Consider the following 18,774-nt stretch of genomic DNA (forward strand, 5'->3'; position numbering starts at 1 on the left):
TCATAGTCTGAGTCATTATATTTTTAATGACATTAAGTTGTTAAACTGTTGTTCATTCAAATATTGTCCTATTTTTGGACACTTAGTTTTAATGCTCATTTATTTACTATTTTAAGAACAATTCAACCAACAACTTTTTTGAGAGTCATATGAGTTGGTTTTCAACTAGATTAAAAAAGACTATTAAGAAAACTTTTTTATGACAAAAGTAATCTGTGTTTATTGTAGGAAACAAAGAAAAATATAAAGAAGAAGAAGGGGGAAAAGCAGCTATAATGCCCACTTGAGATAGACATTGTCAACTTTATCGGGTCAATTTTCTTTTACTATTTTATGTGGTTGAAATCCTACTGGGTACGAGTATCCTGTTCTTTGTTTAATAGTATATCATAACTAGAGGTGACCTTAATTCCATTCAGTAGCTCTCCCTCCCTGCAGTGAATACCTTTGTGTGCGAAGCTTTTTCCGCATTTCAGATGATTTCTTGAGGATAGATTCCCAGTTACCGAATTTATGTCTCCAAAATCAGGGGTGATTTTTATGAATAGTGGTGAGAAATGAATAAATCCATCTTCGAAACAGTGATAACAGTTCATATTCCTACCAGCAGAATTTGAGAAAAAATTAAAGATATGAATTTGTATGAATGGAATGTGGATTTTTAGACCTTGGAAAATGAGTGGAGCAATAGGAAACTTTAATACTAGTCAGCCCTGGATGACACGAGTGGAACTGACCTGACCTCGTTAGTGGATGTGCTCCTCCCCCCTGTGGCGATACCCTCTCCACATCCCCCAGCGTTGGATCCTGACAGAGAGCATCTCCGCAAGGCCTCCCTGGGCCCTCCTCTGCCCTTTGAGTGTGTAGATTTTAATGTGCCATCAAATATTTTGGCTTTAACTACTCTCACTGTATGAACTGATTGTGGAGTATCCCTGGCTCATATACTTCTGCAAAAAAACTGGTTAGCTACTAGAAAATAGAACAGATAATTTAAAAATGGAGCACAAAGAATTAAAAACTAAGCATTATTTATACCTGGACTTGTTTAGTGTGCATTCCTCAGAGTAGTTCCCATAAGCTTTATTTCCTTCCAGATTCCATTGATATTGAGGTCAGGGACCACTTTTGCTCATTTAGGGAAATTAAATTAGCTTCCTAAAGAGGTAATTTACCATTTCATTCATAACTAGAAGTGATCAAAGGGATACAATTCAATTTGACATTCAATTAGTGATCACATATTAGACTAGGGAGATACAAAGGTGAGGAAGGTGCAGGCCTTATCTTCAAGAAACTCCCAAATAGTAAAGGTGTGATAAAGGCAATGCTAGAAGTTAGTACCTGTATTTGTCCCTACTGAAGATAAAGAAATATGGTAAGCACAGGAAGGAAATGCAGGAGGATAAAGTGAGCGTGAGTTTAAGCAGAAACCAACACTGAGGGTCCACCTCAGGGTCCTACCCATGTGTTAGAAAAGGGCCCCACATTTTACTGTTGTTACTGGTAGTTGACATGGAGGGGACACAGTCAGCTGTATGATCCAGAGATCCTCTGAGGATAATGACTAAACAAGGGACACAGCACTTCATGGTACTGGGAGGAGAGAGGATTTTATCTGTGGTTCTTTACACATTAGATATGTGAATGTAATGAGCAATTTCTCTAAACACAACCTTTACAATGAATATAACAGTGTTTGTTTGTTTGTTTGTTTTTTAAAAACACACACAAAACAATGTTGCTCAATGTAGGTCAAGGGCATAATTCCAAAGCTTATCTTGGAAAAACAATTCCATAGGAGCCAAAGCAAGACAGTTCAGACAAGTAGCTCGTTGCTGGTATGGCTATGTCCAAAGACAGACATTCCACATTCCTTGTGCAATGATGGGCTAGGTACCTTTCAGGATCTTGCCTATGAATGTTATTTCTCACAAAAGAATATTTTTGGTAGGTACTGAGTAGTACAAGGCTTATCCAACTCAACACTGTCCTTTTCTTATAGCCAGTTAAGTGGCGATCTGTGTAAATGTCAGCACCAGTGACGTGAGGGAGTAGTAAGAACAAGGATCAGCCTGTGACCACAGGTATGTGGGCTGTGGGAATGCCCACAGGCATGTTCTGTAGTCTTTTTGCTTCAAGGAGTTGAAGGAAGAGAAGCGAAAGCTCTGACCTTTTATGCCTTTGGCTAGAGTTTGCAAAACTGGCAGTCTGTGTGCCAAATGAATTTGGCCCCGTGTTCTTTTTATTTGCTCAATACAAGGTTTTAAAAGATGACAGAGCAAGGTAGGCATTACGATTGGTTCTAGTGCGAGCATAGTTTCTATAGCATGCAAAATTAAGATCTGATTTCACCAGGCACTTTATTTATTTACGATACCTGGTTGGTCCCGATGGGAATTTGTGTTTGTGACACCTGCCAAATTATGGTCACAGTATAATGTGAAGTATGTGTACGTTTCAGAGGCAGCATAGGCGAGGCAGTGATTAATCTGGATGGGGAGGAGGGTCATAAAAGGTTTCACTGAGAGGTGATTCTGAGTCTGGGAGTGAAAGGATGAAGTAGGTGTTTACCCAGCATGGAGTTTGGACAAGGGAGATTATTCCAGGAAGAGCCAAACACATGTGCAGATGCATGGATCAGCATTATGTGTTAGGGGAGTTCTGAATGGACTCAAAGTGCTAGAGCTTAATTAGCAAGGTAGGTTACAGCGGAAGTAGGAAGTAGCTGCAGGACTCAGTATGCTGTGCTCAAGGAGGTTGGACTTAAGCCAGTGGGGAATCATGGAAGGGTTAAAACAGAGCATTTGGCACGCTAGATTTCTGTTTCAGGAAGAGTATTCTTCACAGAGCCAAGCGAAATGGTGGTAGGCGGAAGGGACCGGAACAGCCTAGCAGAGTTAATTAGGACCCGAATTAAGGCAGTGATAGTGGGTTTGGAGGGGAGGAGGCAGATGAGAAGATACTTAAGAGGAAGAATTGACACAACTTAGCAGTGGAGTGGATATGGGAGGTGAGGGAGAGGGAGAAGTAATGGTGAACGAATGGTGATCCCATTGCCTAAGATGGAGAAGTAAGAGAGAGTAAGGAGGGCCTTGGGAGGGTATGAGTTTGTTATGTCTGCCATAACAAAGTACTGCAGATGAGGTAGCTTAAACAATGGAAATGTTTATCACAGTTGTGGAGGTTAGAAGTTCAAGATCAAGGTGTCAGCATGGTTGGTTTCTTCTGAGGCCTCTCTTCTTGGCTGGTTAGATGGTCATGCCCCTGTGTCTTTACATGGTTTTTCCTCTGTCTGTGCATTTCTGTGTCCAAATTTCCTCTTCTTGCAAGAACAGTAGTCATTTTGAATTAGGGCCTACCCTAATGACCTCATTTTAATTTAATTACCTCTTTAAAGACCCTATGTCCAAAAAAAGTCAGATTTTGAGTTACTAGGGATTAGAACTTTAACATAATCTTTGCCGGGGGTGGTGGTGGGGTGGTGGTGGTGGGGGGGGGGGGCGGAGGAGCGTGTTGGGGAGGAGACACAGTTCAGCCCATAACAGGAAGAATGAAGAGGATAGTATGGTATCTGTTGAGAATATACAGAGGACAGTGGTGGTTCTATAACGCATTAGGTATGTGAGAATGCAGCTCAGAAAAGAGTTTCAGATTTGGTAGTTAAAACCATGGGAGTGGATAAAGTTTGGCCAGTGGCACCCAAACTTGGCTTATTCTAAGAATCACCTGGGGGAGCTTTAAAAGTAAACCACACCCAGGGGCCCCACTTCCAACCAATTGACCCCGTCTTTGGAAGAGACACCAGGGCAGCCACATGGAGATTCTAATATGCCTCCAAGTTTGAGAGTGTGGTAGGTGAGCCAGAGATGATATGCGCAAAAATGGCCCACATCATTCAAGTGATGGGCGGTAGGGAAAAGAAGGATGGGAAGGGCAGAACTTAAGGAGGCTTTTTAAGTTCTGATTTCTCCATGATGGCTATGAGTTATGAAGCTTACCTGAGAGGACCAAAGGCTTAGAAGAGATACCACAGGAAATGGAAGAGAGCAGAGAGAAATGACAGCATTAAAACGGCTCCTACTGTGGGCTCTGCTGAGATTAGAACACATGGATTAGCAGTGACATCTTCATCTTGTCCTGACATGTTCTCCATGGGGACCTCTGGAGGCTGTGAAGGAAAGCAGAACCGGAAGTTTGGAGTTTAATCAGAATTGGGGTGTTAGAGCACAGGAAGGGGTGTGGGGAGTAGCAGGCTGGTGACAGGGAGCTCATGCGGTGGACCATGGCATTAAGGCTGGACATGAGGAGAACAGAGGCTGGACAGGGCTGACGAACAGGGGGAAATGGAGGGGGCAGGAAGCTGGGTAATCTGACGTCCAAGGGCAGATGTGGTGTGAGTGTAGACATCTGTACGGATATACAGTTCCAGTTAGAAAGGGGATTTTGAAGAGTCATGGGGTAATGAAGGGCTAAGCAGAGAGGTCAGACTCTCAGATATGTTGACATTGCCCTAGAATCAGTGGTCGGCAAACTCGTTAGTCAACGGAGCCAAATATCAACAGTACAACGATTGAAATTTCTTTTGAGAGCCACATTTTTTAAACTTAAACTATATAGGTAGGTACATTGTTATTAACTTCATTAGGTTACTCCTAAGGCTTAGGAAGAGCCACACTCAAGGGGCGAAAGAGCCGCATGTGGCTCGAGAGCCGCAGTTTGCCGACCACAGCCCTAGATAATGACTTGCTTGATGACAGAGTTGTTTGGAGGAGGGAATGGAGGGTAGGGGGCACTTACTAGATAACCTTTCATGTCCCAGCCTCATGATTTAGCAAAAACGTCTTTTTCTGAGTCACTGCTAACTTTTTGTTGTTTTGGAATTAGAATACAGCGACCTGGAAAGTTGCCATTTAACAATTCCATTTTTATTGATCCCCTTGTAATTGTAAATGTTTAACAGATTATGGCCTCTTTAAATGCCTTTGGAATCCATTAATGCATGTTTCAGAGAGTTTACACAGAGGGAAGTCCCACATTGGTAAAAAAAAAAAAAAAAAAAAAAAGCTTCTCTCTGTATCACTGATCTGCCTCCACCAAACAGCTGGCTTCTGAGGCCTGTACTGGGCAATTATGACAGGAAGGACAAGAGTTACCAAAGTTCTTTTTAAGGTAACATTAATTGGATTCATCTTTTACCGCATGCCAAAGGTCATGGTTATTACATTTACCATTTCGGTTTGGAGTTTAGCCTCTTTATTGTGGATTTGTCGGTCCTGGGCATTTTTGGATTTAGTTTTGTGGTAGGATGTTTTGTCTGCAGTTTGCATCTGCATTTGGAAATAGAATGAAGTGCAGTTTTAAAAACTAGGACCCAAAACAATGGAAAGAATTTATGGGCACACTTTGTGTTCAGTGTTAGGATTTTGTCTTTGATATTTGAGGAAATAAGTTTGACCCTCTTCCTGGAATATGCAAACGACTCCTGAATTTTTGTTGTTGCAGCAAATGCAGACATCAACTATTCCCCCTTTAACTTTGCTTATCCGGGGAAGAACATTTTCTAAATTGCATAAAGCTTCATATTAATGTGATAAAACTGAAAAATCAAAATTGTAAGAGTGGAACTCCAGAGCTTTCACAACATTACAGGCTGAATCCAACTAGCGTATCCTGTACAGTCACAGGAATTCCCCGTCTCTGCTGCTTGGGGTTTTCCGTCCTTCCTTCTCCCCTCTCATTCCTTGCCTTCCCTGTCCTCTCCTCTTTTTTGGCAGGTTCCTCAAAATTGAACAGTTTCCCAGCTTTTTACCACGTATTTCCAAGGAACGAATGTGAATGAAGAATTGTTTTAGGCTGTTTATTTCCCCCAACTCAACCCCTTGAATAGTATGCCCCTCTCTTCATTCTCCTACTACGTCACCTGTTCTGTTCTTTTCTTTGGGGATAAGCTTGAACTAGAACTAGTAAAAGAAGGGATTAGCAGCCCCTGGTTTTTAATCCCAGTTTACCCATCAATTGAAACCAACCCAGTTGTACTAGTCATTTCATTTCTGCCTTCGTGAGCTGCCAGGAGATAGTGATAGAGAAATAGAGAATGAATGAATGAATGTGTTTGTGCGTGGTAAAACAGTAACAGTTTGGCATCATGGGGTAGGACATTGGTTCTCACTTTTTACTTTGCATTAGAATCACCAGAGAGTATATTTAAAATACAAAGTCCATTTTGACAGTCTGGGAAAGATCCGGGACTCTGCATTGTTAACAGATTCTACCCGGTGGACCATTTCCTTTGTGCAACAGTGGGTTTGGGGAACTCTAATTTTTATAATTCTTAGTTTCATAGTAGGAGCATTTTTCAAAGCTGGACCCATTTGAAATGGCTGTGATATCAAACCATAGACTTCATTTCATGAGAGTGAGTTCTCTGACCACCTGGCAGTTACAGTGAAAGCAAGCGAGATGTTGGTTTCACTGTATTCTGGGTTGGTCTGAACCACCCAGCAAGGGTACTGTACTGTGTTGGAGGTGCCACCCTTTAAGAATTTCAGTGTTCTCATGGAGAGTGGGAAGGAGCCGTAAAGATCGGTGACAGAGGACTTATCGGGAAGAGGAAAGAAACGGGTGACCCGATCTTTATCTTCATCTGCCTGATAAACCTTCAGGTGTCTGAAGGATGAGATTCAGCTTGGTTACGGAAGAGCAGCTGGGTCCCATGCCTGGTTTGCTTATCATTAGCTACTGATGTATCTTTAAAGTCACATGCCAGTATATTGCCTGTGGTCTGAATTTTTATTCCTGAATAAATTAGAGATTTAAATCTGTGGTTTCTAGTTCAAGGGTATTGTACACAAACACGCAAATCATTGATCTGATGTGGATTTTGATGCCATTAAAGGGAAGTGCAGCCTCCAGGCGTTAGTAGCGTTGCCCCCTTTTTCTTGGTTGCCTTGGTCTTTTTCTCTTATGTTGAAAGGCCATAGCGAATGTTGACTTTCTCCCTCTAAATGGCAATAATTGTAAATTTTAATGTGTTTTCAGATAGGTGGTTTTAGCCCCTGTCTTATGTTCTCTTGCTTCCACTGCTCCGGTTCCCAAGACTCGAAATTGAGTCCAGATGTGGGTCAACATTGAGCAGCCCTGACTGGCCCTCTTGTTCTCTCCTTCCCCAGATGTTAATGCAAGAAGGAAACGGCAACACCGGGGACAGCCACTGTTAACGTTCTTGTGTTATTTCTGCCCGTCGTTCCCCTGCAGGCTCTTTATGAGAGCTGCGCATATTTTTGTTCTGTGCTTTCAGGTTTTAACATGTAAGGGCAACACTGTCCCATAAAGTTATGTCTCTGAAAACATTGTATACAAATATATGGATATGCTGCATATTTGATTTCAGTCTTGATAATTTAATTTTTTTTAAAATATGCTTTCATTGATTTTTTTAAGAGAGAGAGAGAGAAAAGGAGAGGGAGAGAGAGAGAGATCGGTTGCATTCCTACACGGATCAAACCGCAACCTGGGTATGTGCCCTGACCGGGACTTGAACCAACGACCTTTCAGTACACAGGACAGTGTTCAACCCACTAAGCCACACTGTCCAGGGCCAATTTTGATTAGGGGGTTTTCTTGCACAAAGTTCAACAAAACTGACCCACCTATGTATCCACATGCAAATATTAAATTCTTTTTTATAATCCTCACCCAAGGATAAGTTTTTATTGATTTTTAGAGAGAGAAGAAGGGAAAGAACTAAATATCTCTGTGAGAGAGAAACATTGATTGGTTGACTCTCATACATGCTCCTACCAGGGATCAAACCCACAACCTTTTTGGTGGACGGATGATGCTCCAACTAACTGAGCCACCTGGCCAGGGCTAACCAGTTTTTCTTAACTGTGAAATAACAAATAAAGTGTATAAAATGTAAACTTTAAGAAAGCAATGAAAATGTAAAAAATATGAAAATTATAAATCATGTAGTAACTTAGCATCCATAATAAAACCAATGTTAATGCTTTTTTATTTTTTTATTTATTGCCTAAAGTTTTACATATGTCTCCTTTTTCCTCCCCCCCCCCCCCCCGCGATTCCCACCCCGGGCAAGCCCCCGCCGCCCCAGTGTCTGTGTCCATTGGTTATGCTAATATGTATGCATACACGTCCTTTGGTTGCTCTCTAACCCCCCTCTTTCCCCTGCCATTTGTCTCTGGATCTATTCTTGTTCATCAAATTATGTTGATAATTATATCCCACATATGAGTGAGATCATATGATATTTATCTTTCTTCAACTGGCTTATTTCGCTTAGCATAATGCTCTCCTGTTCCATCCATGCTGTTGCAAATGGTAAAAGTTCCTTCTTTTTTATAGCAGCATAGTATTCCATTGTGTAGATGTACCACAGTTTTTTAATCCACTCATCTGCTAATGGGCACTTAGGTTGTTTCTAAATCTTAGCTATTGTAAATTGTGCTGCTATGAACATAGGGGTGCATATATCCTTTCTGATTGGTGTTTCTGGTTTCTTGGGACAAAGGAGACAAGAGCATACAGTGGAGTCAAGACTGTCTCTTCAATAAATGGTGCTGGGAAATTTGGTCAGATACATGCAAAAAAATGAAACTAGATCACCAACTTACACCATACAAAAAACAAACTCAAAATTGCTAAAGGACTTAAATGTAAGATGGGAAACCATAAAAATCCTACAAGACTCCATAGGCAGCAAAATAGCAGACATATGTCGTAGCAATATCTTTACTGACACAGCTCCCAGGACAATGGAGACTAAGGAGAAAATAAACAAATGGGACTACATCAAAATAAAAAGCTTCTGCACAGCAAAAGAAACAATCAACAAAACAATAAGAAAGCCCACTGCATGGGAGAACATGTTTGCCAATGATATTTCAGATAAGGGTTTAATCTCCAAAATTTAAAGAGAACTCATACAACTTAACAAAAGGAAGATAAATGATCCAATTAAAAAATGGGCAAAAGACCTAAATAGACACTTTTTGAAAGGACATCCAGAAGGCTGAGAGACATATGAAAACATGCTCAAAGTCACTAATCATCAGAGAGATGCAAATGAAAACAACAATGAGATCCCATCTCACACCTGTCAGAATGGCTATCATCAACAAATCAACAAATGAGAAGTGCTGGAGAGGATGCGGAGAAAAAGGAACCCTCGTGCACTGCTGGTGGGAATGCAGACTGGTGCAGCCACTGTGGAAGACAGTATGGAGTTTCCTCAAAAAGTTAAAAATGGAACTTCCATTTGACCCAGTAATCCTAATGTTAATGCTTTTAAATATCAACTCTTTATTTCTTTGTTTATATATATAATTTGTGTGGTCATTGATTAGATACTATAGGCAAAAATCATCCAAATTTTTCTGAACTAGAAATATTAGCTGTTAACACTTTTTGTATATGTCTTTTAATATATTCAAAGACATAGATATGTTCAGTATTATTTTCTTTTAATTTTTAGTAACTTTTCTTATAAAAGTGATACATATACAATTTAGAATCCCTAAAAAAGATAAAAACATAAATAAAAAACCTGACAGAAATCTTTCCCCTTAAAAATAAAGTAATTTTTAAACTAGTTCTCCCAAGTATGTACACATCTGTAAACCCATACTTTTTATCAAATATAAATGACATGAATATATACTGCTTTGTGTGTTCTTTCTCCCTTTCTTTCTTCCTTTCCTTTCCTTTCCTTTCCTTTCCTTTCCTTTCCTTTCCTTTCCTTTCCTTTTTTCTTTTCTTTCTTTCTTTTCTTTTCTTTTCTTTTCTTTTCTTTTCTTTTCTTTTCTTTTCTTTTCTTTTCTTTCTTTTTTACCTTAGGAATGTATCAAGCATTTTTGTGTCAATATATGTTTCAGTGTGCATTTCTTTTTATTGATCTTGCGTTTCCTGAGTCTGAGTGAGGGTTTCTACCACCAATTCTGGGGCGTATTTTTGTCCATTGTTTCTTTGAATAACGCTTTACTCCTGCTCTGTCAGTTCTCTGGTTCCAGATCACCATGTAGGCGTCTTTGAGACTTTCATGATCATTCCTGCCTATGAACCTCACTTCTAAGTTTACCCCTGTGCATCTGTCCTCCATTCTTATCAGTTGCACTTGGATTTAACTCACTCATCATGTTTCTAATTTGAAATACCATATTTTTCTTTCCTAGAAACTCAGTTTGGCTCTTTTTCTAAGTTGTGTGATCACTTTTAATATACTGTACTTTTAATATAGTCTGTATCTGATAATTCCTTTATCTGTAGACTTCGTCTGATTCTGCTATTTGTTGTTTCTGATGACACTTGTATGTTTTGGCTTGTTTCCTCGTGGTGTTTTTTTTATTTTTTTTATGTGCGCTCACATTTCTAGAAACTTTTTCTCTGGGAATTCTTTGAGAACTTAAGGTGAATCAGTTCAGGAAGAACTTGTGCTTGCTTCTGCTGGATGCCTTAAGGCAGTGGTTCTCAACCTTCCTAATGCCGAGACCCTTTAATACAGTTCTTCTTGTTGTGGTGACCCCCAACCATAAATTATTTTCGTTGCTACTTCATAACTGTAATTTTGCTACTGTTATGAATCATATTGTAACTATCTGATATGCAGGTTGTATTTAGGCGAACCCTGTGAAAGGGTCGTTCGACCCCCAATGGGGTTGCGACCCACAAGTTGAGAACCACTGCCTTAAGGGCACTATCAAATCACGTCTACATCTGTTTCAATATTCGGCTTCAGATTTATTGGGTGGCCACACCTATGTATTAATTCAGGCCCCACATGTATTAAGGGTAAGTGTCTGGATATAAGTTCTCAGGGGAGACTCTTTCCTACCTACATCCAAGACGGTGAGAGTCAAGTCTCCTTACCTTCTCCCTATGTGACATGGGTCAGTATTTTTTCCTCTAGTTCACCTGTTGAGGGTGGATGTCCCAGCTTTAGAGGGTTTTTATCTGCCTTTCACTTTCCACTTGATTCTGCCTATCAAAGTCAAAACTACAAGTCACCTGGGGTTGGAGTGTAACTGATTGCTCACTTCAGTGTTCTTTTACCTTGATTGATTTCTTGACATATTTTAGCTTCTTAGGAGATTCATTACTTTTTTGGCCAACTTGACTAAGCATTTACAAAGGTTAGGGGTGTGTGTGTGTGTGTGTGTGTGTGTGTGTATTGGGAGGGTTTTCAGGGTAATTTGTCCTCAGTATTTCCAGAATGGAAGTCCACAATATAACTTTTTAATAGCAGGACATATTTCATCCTTCACATAAATGTTGTTTACTTAAATAATTTCCTTCCTTAGAACCTTAAGGTTGCTTTCAATTTCTCTGTTACAAAGGATCGCCCTATATAGCTATCTTAGCGTAGGTTGTTGATTATTTCCTCAGGATAAATATCTTGAAGCAGGATTGCTAGGTCAAAGGCTATGCTTCCTGTATTTTTTTTTTTTTTTTTTTTCAGAGAGAGGAAGGAAGAGGGAGAAGAGATAGAAACATGAATGATGAGAGAGAATCATTGATCGGTTGCCTCCTACATGCCCCCTACTGGGGATCATTCTCGAAACCCGGGCACATGCCCTGACCGAGAATTGAACCGGAGACCTCCTGATTCATGGGTTGACTCTCAGCCACTGAGCCACACCGGCCAGGCTGCTTGTTTGAGTTTTGATAGAGATTGCTAGAGACATCCTGCAGGATCAGGACAATTGCTCTATATTGAAACTCCCAGTCCTTGGAAGTGCCAGCCTTCATTAACACTGAGTGTTGTTAATTTAAACACATCATCAATGTTTTGGGGGAAAATACATTTAATTTTTAAAATTTAGATTTCTTTGATCATTCAAGAGGTTAAGCACAACTTTTTTTAAACACTCATTTGTATCTGTTTCCGTCAGTCATTTTTTTCCTATTAGGCTTATTTGTAGGTTTATTTTTATTTGTTTCAACTGCATACTTAACATATAATTTTCTGTTGAAAACTTAAGATATTAATGGCCTTTCTTATGTTGTAAAACATTTTTTTCAGTGTGTATTTCCATACCGGTGGGCAAAAATAAGTTTACAGTTATGAGTATGTGAAACAAAGTTTATTCTTGTATTATTTATTAATAATTGTATTATTTTCCATCCAAAAAAATCTTGCCCACCTCTTATATCTATATATAAGCTTTAAATGTTTAGTTACCTTTATCAGTATTTTATGTTTTTTGCTTTGTCATTTTGCTAAAATAGCCACTCCTCATTTTAGGATGATGTAAATCTTCTATTATGTTTTCTTTTACGTGTTTTTTTTTTTAAGGCTTTATTTTTCATAGAATTTATGTGATGTAAAGATCTGTCTCTCACCTTCTACCACTGTGAATTTATTATTCAAGTGGTTTGCCTGTGTACCTATTTGGAAGTATGATTTGGATAAAGCCAAATAATTTTGGACTTTTTTCATGTTGAGGCTGTAACTTTTGAAAATGAATCGGCATGGTATGGGATGGGTAATGTAGATATTTGTACAGGGAGTGGTGAACCTGGAGGAGAAGCAGGTGAGTGTGTGAAGAAAGGCTAGATGAGTTAAGGGATGTGTTAAAGAAGAAGGTTAGCTCTCACGCTTAACCATCACAGGGCCATCCTCCCACCAATCTGTGTGTGTATATTTGTTTTCCTAATGGCCATTGGGAATAGAATGGGTGGGATTTACTAGGGAGGCTCTTGCGTTGTCAGGTTTGTAGTGAGTTGAGAAAGCTGGGAAGACTTTATATTGCCAGCACTTTGTTTCTTGTGTGGTACAGCCTTTTGTGTGCAGTGGGGGCTCAATAAATATTTGTTGCATGAATGGGGGAATAAAGGAGATTCACTGGTTAGGAAATAAAGTTAAGTTGTGTTTAAATACTTTGGATTTTGGGGTAAACAAATTCTTTAAGTCATTTTTCATTTTTAGTGGCCATGCATCTCCATTAATTTCTCCCCTTGTTATTCAACAAGCCTTACGGAGGACTGTTTATAGGCCAGGCACACTGAGCATTAGAATAAAAAGACAATTATGGTGCTGTTCAAAGTCCAGCAGTTGCCTCATAAAAGAGTGGAGTTTAGTGTGATGAATATTATATCTTATGTGCAAGGTACAAAGATGAGGGCATATAGGAGGGCACAACCAACGTACTGCTGATGGTGATGTGTGTGTGGGTGACTAAGAAGGGGAGTTCTGAGACTTGATAATAAGACTGGAAGATACAGAGTTCTATAGCGTTGTGGATGGGCAATGGAAGAGAGTGTTTCTTTCAGTGACAAGAGAGTATGGAAAGGCATGAAACAACACAGTGTTTTCTAGGATCTCCAAGTAATTTGGTTTGGGAAACAATGGAAGATCTGCTCATGCATGAGGCAGAAGCCAGATCACGGGAGGTCTCACGGAGTGTGCACAGACATCTAAAGTTTGCCTCCTCCCTCCTGATTCTCCATAATTGAAAGGACTTCTATAGTTTTGTCAGTTACATCATTATGGGAGGTTAAATTGGAGAGGGACAGAGAAGTGAAATAAGATTAACGATAGAAACCCTTGCAATTGTCCCCGGGAAATGACCTGAACTAAGTAAGTGACAGCAGGGCCTGGAGGGGAGAGAACGGATTTGAATCTGTTGGAAAGTGTGTAGTCAATAGAATTTAGTGACATGCTCAGTGTAGGAAAATAATAAGTTGAATTTGGCACAGTTTTGAATTTGAGGTTGTTAAATGAAATGCATCAGAGTGAGAGAATGTTCTGGAATGGGAATACATATTTAAGAATGTTCAGCCTGCAAGTGTCTGTGGGATCCATTGTTATGGGTAAGATGGCCTACGGAGAGTGAGCAGAAGTAGAATAGAAAAGGGCCAAGCAAAGAACTCAGGGGAACCCAGATTGTCAGAGGAAGAGGATCTTCCAAAGATGCCTGAGGAAGAGCAGTTAGAAAGTTGGATAAGATTCAAGGGGGCATGGTGTCATGTGTAGGGCAAGTTTAAAAAGACAGTGATTAACAATGTAAAATGCCGCTCAAGGGTCAAGTAAGATAAGGGCCGAGAAATGTCCTTATTTAGAGGAAAGTGATCTTTTCTCAAAATTTTGAATGGTGAGGCAGACGCCTTGTGCATCGTATAAGGATGCTAAAGAAATGAGCACAGACTGTTCCTTCCATATTCTTGGCCTTGAAAGAGAGAGAGGGGTGTGGAAGGAGAGGGGGAGAGGAGGAAGTAGTAATTGGGGTCAAGGGAGGTTTTTTATTTTCTGTTTTCTTTTAAAATAGGATTTATAGCATGTTTTTATTCTGAGGGCTGAGAACTGAGGAGAGAACAAAGCTGAAGGTGCAGAAGAGAAAACTGGATGAAGCAAACTTGAGTTCAAAGCTGGATATGGCCGCCGAAACCGGTTTGGCTCAGTGGATAGAGCGTCGGCTTGTGGACTGAAAGGTCCCGGGTTCGATTCCGGTCGGGGGCATGTACCTGGGTTGCGGGGATGTGCAGGAGGCAGCTGATCGATGTTTCTCTCTCATCGATGTTTCTAGCTCTCTATCTCTCTCCCTTCCTCTCTGTAAAAAAATCAATAAAATATTAAAAAAAAAAAAGCTGGATATGGCCAATTGAGGGCTAGGATGAGGAAAATGTATTACAAAGCCAGCGTCGGCCTAAACTGGTGACTGTTACTATCATTGGAAGATACAGTTTTTTGAAGCAAGCATGTCCCAACTGTTTATGGCATAAAGAACTGTGGCAGCTATAGGCTGGGTGTATGATAAAGCCTTCCTGGAACAATTATTTGGGTATTTCCCCCTAAGCCTGAATTGTGGGGATAAACTGTATTGAAATAATGAATATGACTTGGATACTACTAACAGTGGAAGAATATTACATGTTGGTTGGAACCGTGGTCAAATAACATGTAAATGAATTCCATACTTTTGGATTATTGCTGCTTAGCGTAATTCTAGTTTCCATTACATTCTTGTTTCTGTGAGCCACAAGAACCTGGAGCGCAGGAAGAAGTTCTGGGGGACAGTTACTAGGCTATGTGGTTCCAGCATCCTGCCTTCACTCCCACAGATGCTTGTGTAGTGTTCAGGCCCTCTCTGTGTGGGATGGTGCTCTGGGGAGGAAGGGAGCTCCTGACCCTACCGTGTTGCATAGGCATCTGGGTGGCTGCCCATTCTGTGATTGCTGCCACCACTTTTTAGTCCCGGCACCCCAAATCATAGTTTACCTTACGGCATTCCCCTACCCTCCCAAACAGAAGGAAGGTTTCCTTTCACGTAGGAAAACTCTGTAGGGCCTCCTCAGAGGTGACTGCATGTTTGTAAAAATAGCCTTTCTCTTTCAGCGTGTGGTCCCTTCTGTGAAGCAAATTGCATTAGGTTTCCCCACAGAACAGGCTCTAGGATGAGTTGTCTGTCACCCCGCTGGTCTCACTCTTGCCAGCCTTCATCTGCACAGGCACTGGAGGTGCCAGCGTGCACGCATCCACTCTGTCCTGCCTTGGAGTGTTCCGGCTTGCCTACCGAACTCCAGGGATCGGGGCAGCCATAGTCTGCCTTCCTCTGTTTGAGAACGGATCTCTGTAGTTTAAATACTTTCTAATTGATTCCATAGAATTTAAGGATTCCCATTCTAAATGGACTTCTGATGACCATGCCTGGATTCCCAGAGTTCTTGACCTGGGCATTCCCATAACCAACACTTCCATATTTTAAATTTTTATATTGTTTTTATTTTTATTTTTTTATAATTGATTTCAGAGAGAGGAAGGGAGAGGGAGAGAGAGATAGAAACATCCATGATGAGAGAGAATCATTGATTGGCTGCCTCCTGCACGCCCTTCACTGGGGATTGAGCCTGCAACCCAGGCATGTGCCTTGACTGGGAATCGAACCCTGACCTCCTGGTTCATGGGTTGTTGCTCAACCACTGAGCCACACTGGCCTGGCAACACTTCCATATTTTAAAGAGAAGTCACACTCCCCTAGTACGTTAGACTTTGGGTGGACACATGATTCCAGAGCTGCTTCTTATATTCCCCTCTTTTCCTGGCAGTTTTAATGGCTTTGTTCTATTAGCCTTGGCAGGGAAAATCCCATCTGTAGTTATGGCTTTCAATCCTCTGTTTTATCCTGTTTTGACTCGGGGTAAGAGAATGCCCACCTGCCCAGCTCTCAAAAGATGAGGGATATTGCTTTACACTCATCCTCACTGTACCCCCCTTGTTATTTTACATCGTGTGATACTGTCCCCCACTTTAAAAGATACATTGTTTCTGAAATATATTCCCACTTGCTTCTGGTTTTATCAATGAATATTGTCTGGTAAAATTAAATTTATTTATTTTGCCTTAAGTTAACTACAATACATATACAGGGTGGATAAAAAGTAGGTTTACAGTTGTGAGTATGCGAAACATAGAGTTTATTCTTGTATTAATTGTTATTTATCAATTATTGTACTATTTTCCATACGAACAACGGTCAACCTACTTTTGCCCCACCCTGTATGTATTCAGGTGATTTACTGTGTAGTGTTCAGATTGAGGTGGCTTAGAAGTAAGTTTGAAAATTGATTTCTCCAGGGAACTTTACAAGGAAAGTATAATACATGAATATGTAATTAGAACCCTATTTCTTTTTGAGGAATATTAGTTAGGACAGCCCAGCATTTCCATGTGTTTGATTCTAACATTAAAGTTAGAAACACACAGTGAGCAAAAAGACTATTAGCTTATTGTAGCTGTCATAATGTATACATAGTTCTAGATGCGTTTAGTTACATTTCATTCTGACTCCAAAATGACAGAATTCTCTGGAGACTGCGTTTTGCAGAAAAGAATAATATCGCTTCCATTTTAATTGCAAAGTAACAAAGCTTTTTCCACTTCACAACTTTTGTGGACCGTGTGCCAGCATTATCCAATGGAAATTTTTGCAATGATGGAAATGCTTTATTTTTGCACTGTCTACATATGGTATGCGGCTTTCTTATTGGACAGAGTAGGTCTAGATTTTGGAGTTAAAACCATCCCCTCTCCCTCCCCCCCACCATTTCCTAGCTGCGTAGCTCTGACTGATTTCAGAAGGCTTTTTCTTTGGGGCAGGCACAGCCCCCCCACTCGGCCACACAGCTGGAAACGTCCCCAGTGGATTATTTATTGTGCTTACTGATTTGTTATTATTACTTTTTAATACACACACACACACACACACACACACACACACACACACTATTTTAGAGAGAGAGGAAGGGAGTGGAAACATGGATGAGAGAGAAACATTGATTGGCTGCCTCCTGTATACCCCCTACTGGGGATCCAGCCTGCAATCTGGGCATGTGCCCTGACCCGGAATCGAACCTGTGATCTCTTTGTTTATGGGTTGACGCTCAACCATTGAGCCACACTGACTGGGCATGCTTACTGATTTATGAAAAAATTTCTTTGCACAAAATTTCTGAAAGTGCAGGGAGGAAGGGGGAATAGTGGATCACTGGTTGATTCAGAAAACAGAACTGCACAATACAGGGCCGCTCCCCACTGCTCTCATTGGTCCCCACTCTTTATTCTGGAAAACGAGGCGGAGTGGGAGAGGTCTGAACCTTCTTACTTCTAGCTTTTCCTTTTCAGCAAGCAAAGCATTCGCTGAACACTGCTTTTAATTGAGCTTCATCTTCACTGTTCTTAATAGATACTGCTCCCAGGTTCTTATAAAAGGCTGGCTGTTATTCTTGGTTTCAGAGCCATTTTGAGGTTAGTCTTTTTGTTTGTCTTCATGTGTATTTTAACTGGAAATTGGGTGGAGAAGTAGCAAGGGCTGATGTCATCTTTATTCAGAAGTCGGTTTATGACCAGTTGCAAGATTTATTGATTTAATCATAGCCTTGAGTTAGTGAAATGTCTCTGGGTTGCACTGAATGATTTTAGACTTTCACATTTTTTTTTTTAGACTTTCATGTTTTTTTGAGAAGATGGATACGGCCACACAGAGAATCATTTAGTATAAAGGAATTATCTTTTGACAGAACAAATTCTATTTCCAAATGATGTCAACTCTGGGTCCACATCTCTCCTCCTTCTTTTAACTTTAAAATTTAATAACATAAGAAAACATTTGTATGAATGAGATATTGCCTTTCCAGTAGAGCTATCCTATGACCTTATGCTCATGAGCAGGGAGTGAGTTTAAGAAGCCTCAGACCTATTGGCCAGTCCTTTTCTTAAAGGAGACCTTGCTATTGACTTTGTCAAAACTGAAGCTGTTGCTTTTGGCAAACGCCTTCACCGTTCAGATGGGCAGCATTAACTAGCTTCATTCCACGGTTAATTCCTGTAATGATGTGGTGGGGACATTTCACAGCTCTCTTATTCTTGTGGACACACAGTGAGATGGAATCCTGTTCAAAAATAACATGCCCTTAGTCGCTTCAAAAAATGGACATATAACATACTAGTTTCAGGTGTACAACATGATTTGATTATTTGTATATATTGTGAAATGATCACCACCATAAGTCTAGTTAACATCCATCACCACAAATAGTTACAATTTTTTTTCTTGTAGTAATGAGAACTTTTAAGATCTAGTCTCTTAGTGCAGCGGATCTCAACCTGTGGGTCACGACCCCTTTGACGGTCGAATGACCCTTTCACAGGGGTCGCCTAAGACCATCCTGCATATCAGATATTTACATTACGATTCATAACAGTAGCAACATTACAGTTATGAAGTAGCAACGAAAATAACTTTATGGTTGGGTCACATG

The 18,774-nt window shown here is 40.4% G+C and overlaps 1 protein-coding gene across 4 annotated transcripts in view; it reads left to right on the forward strand.

The window, feature by feature from the left end:
• LPAR1 (lysophosphatidic acid receptor 1) overlaps window positions 1-18,774 on the forward strand; it is a 125,093-nt gene that overhangs the window by 17,981 nt on the left and 88,338 nt on the right. Inside the window, exon 1 of one of the 4 annotated variants that reach the window (XM_036330041.1) lies at window positions 17,739-17,761. The exons of the other annotated variants lie outside the window; for them this stretch is intronic. The gene's annotated coding sequence lies outside the window, so the exon portion shown is untranslated. Of the gene's footprint in view, window positions 1-17,738; window positions 17,762-18,774 lie in introns of those variants that run through there. 4 annotated transcript variants of the gene reach the window in all.

This window comes from Myotis myotis, unplaced genomic scaffold, assembly GCF_014108235.1.
Source record: "Myotis myotis isolate mMyoMyo1 unplaced genomic scaffold, mMyoMyo1.p scaffold_m19_p_12, whole genome shotgun sequence".
NCBI lineage: Eukaryota > Metazoa > Chordata > Mammalia > Chiroptera > Vespertilionidae > Myotis > Myotis myotis.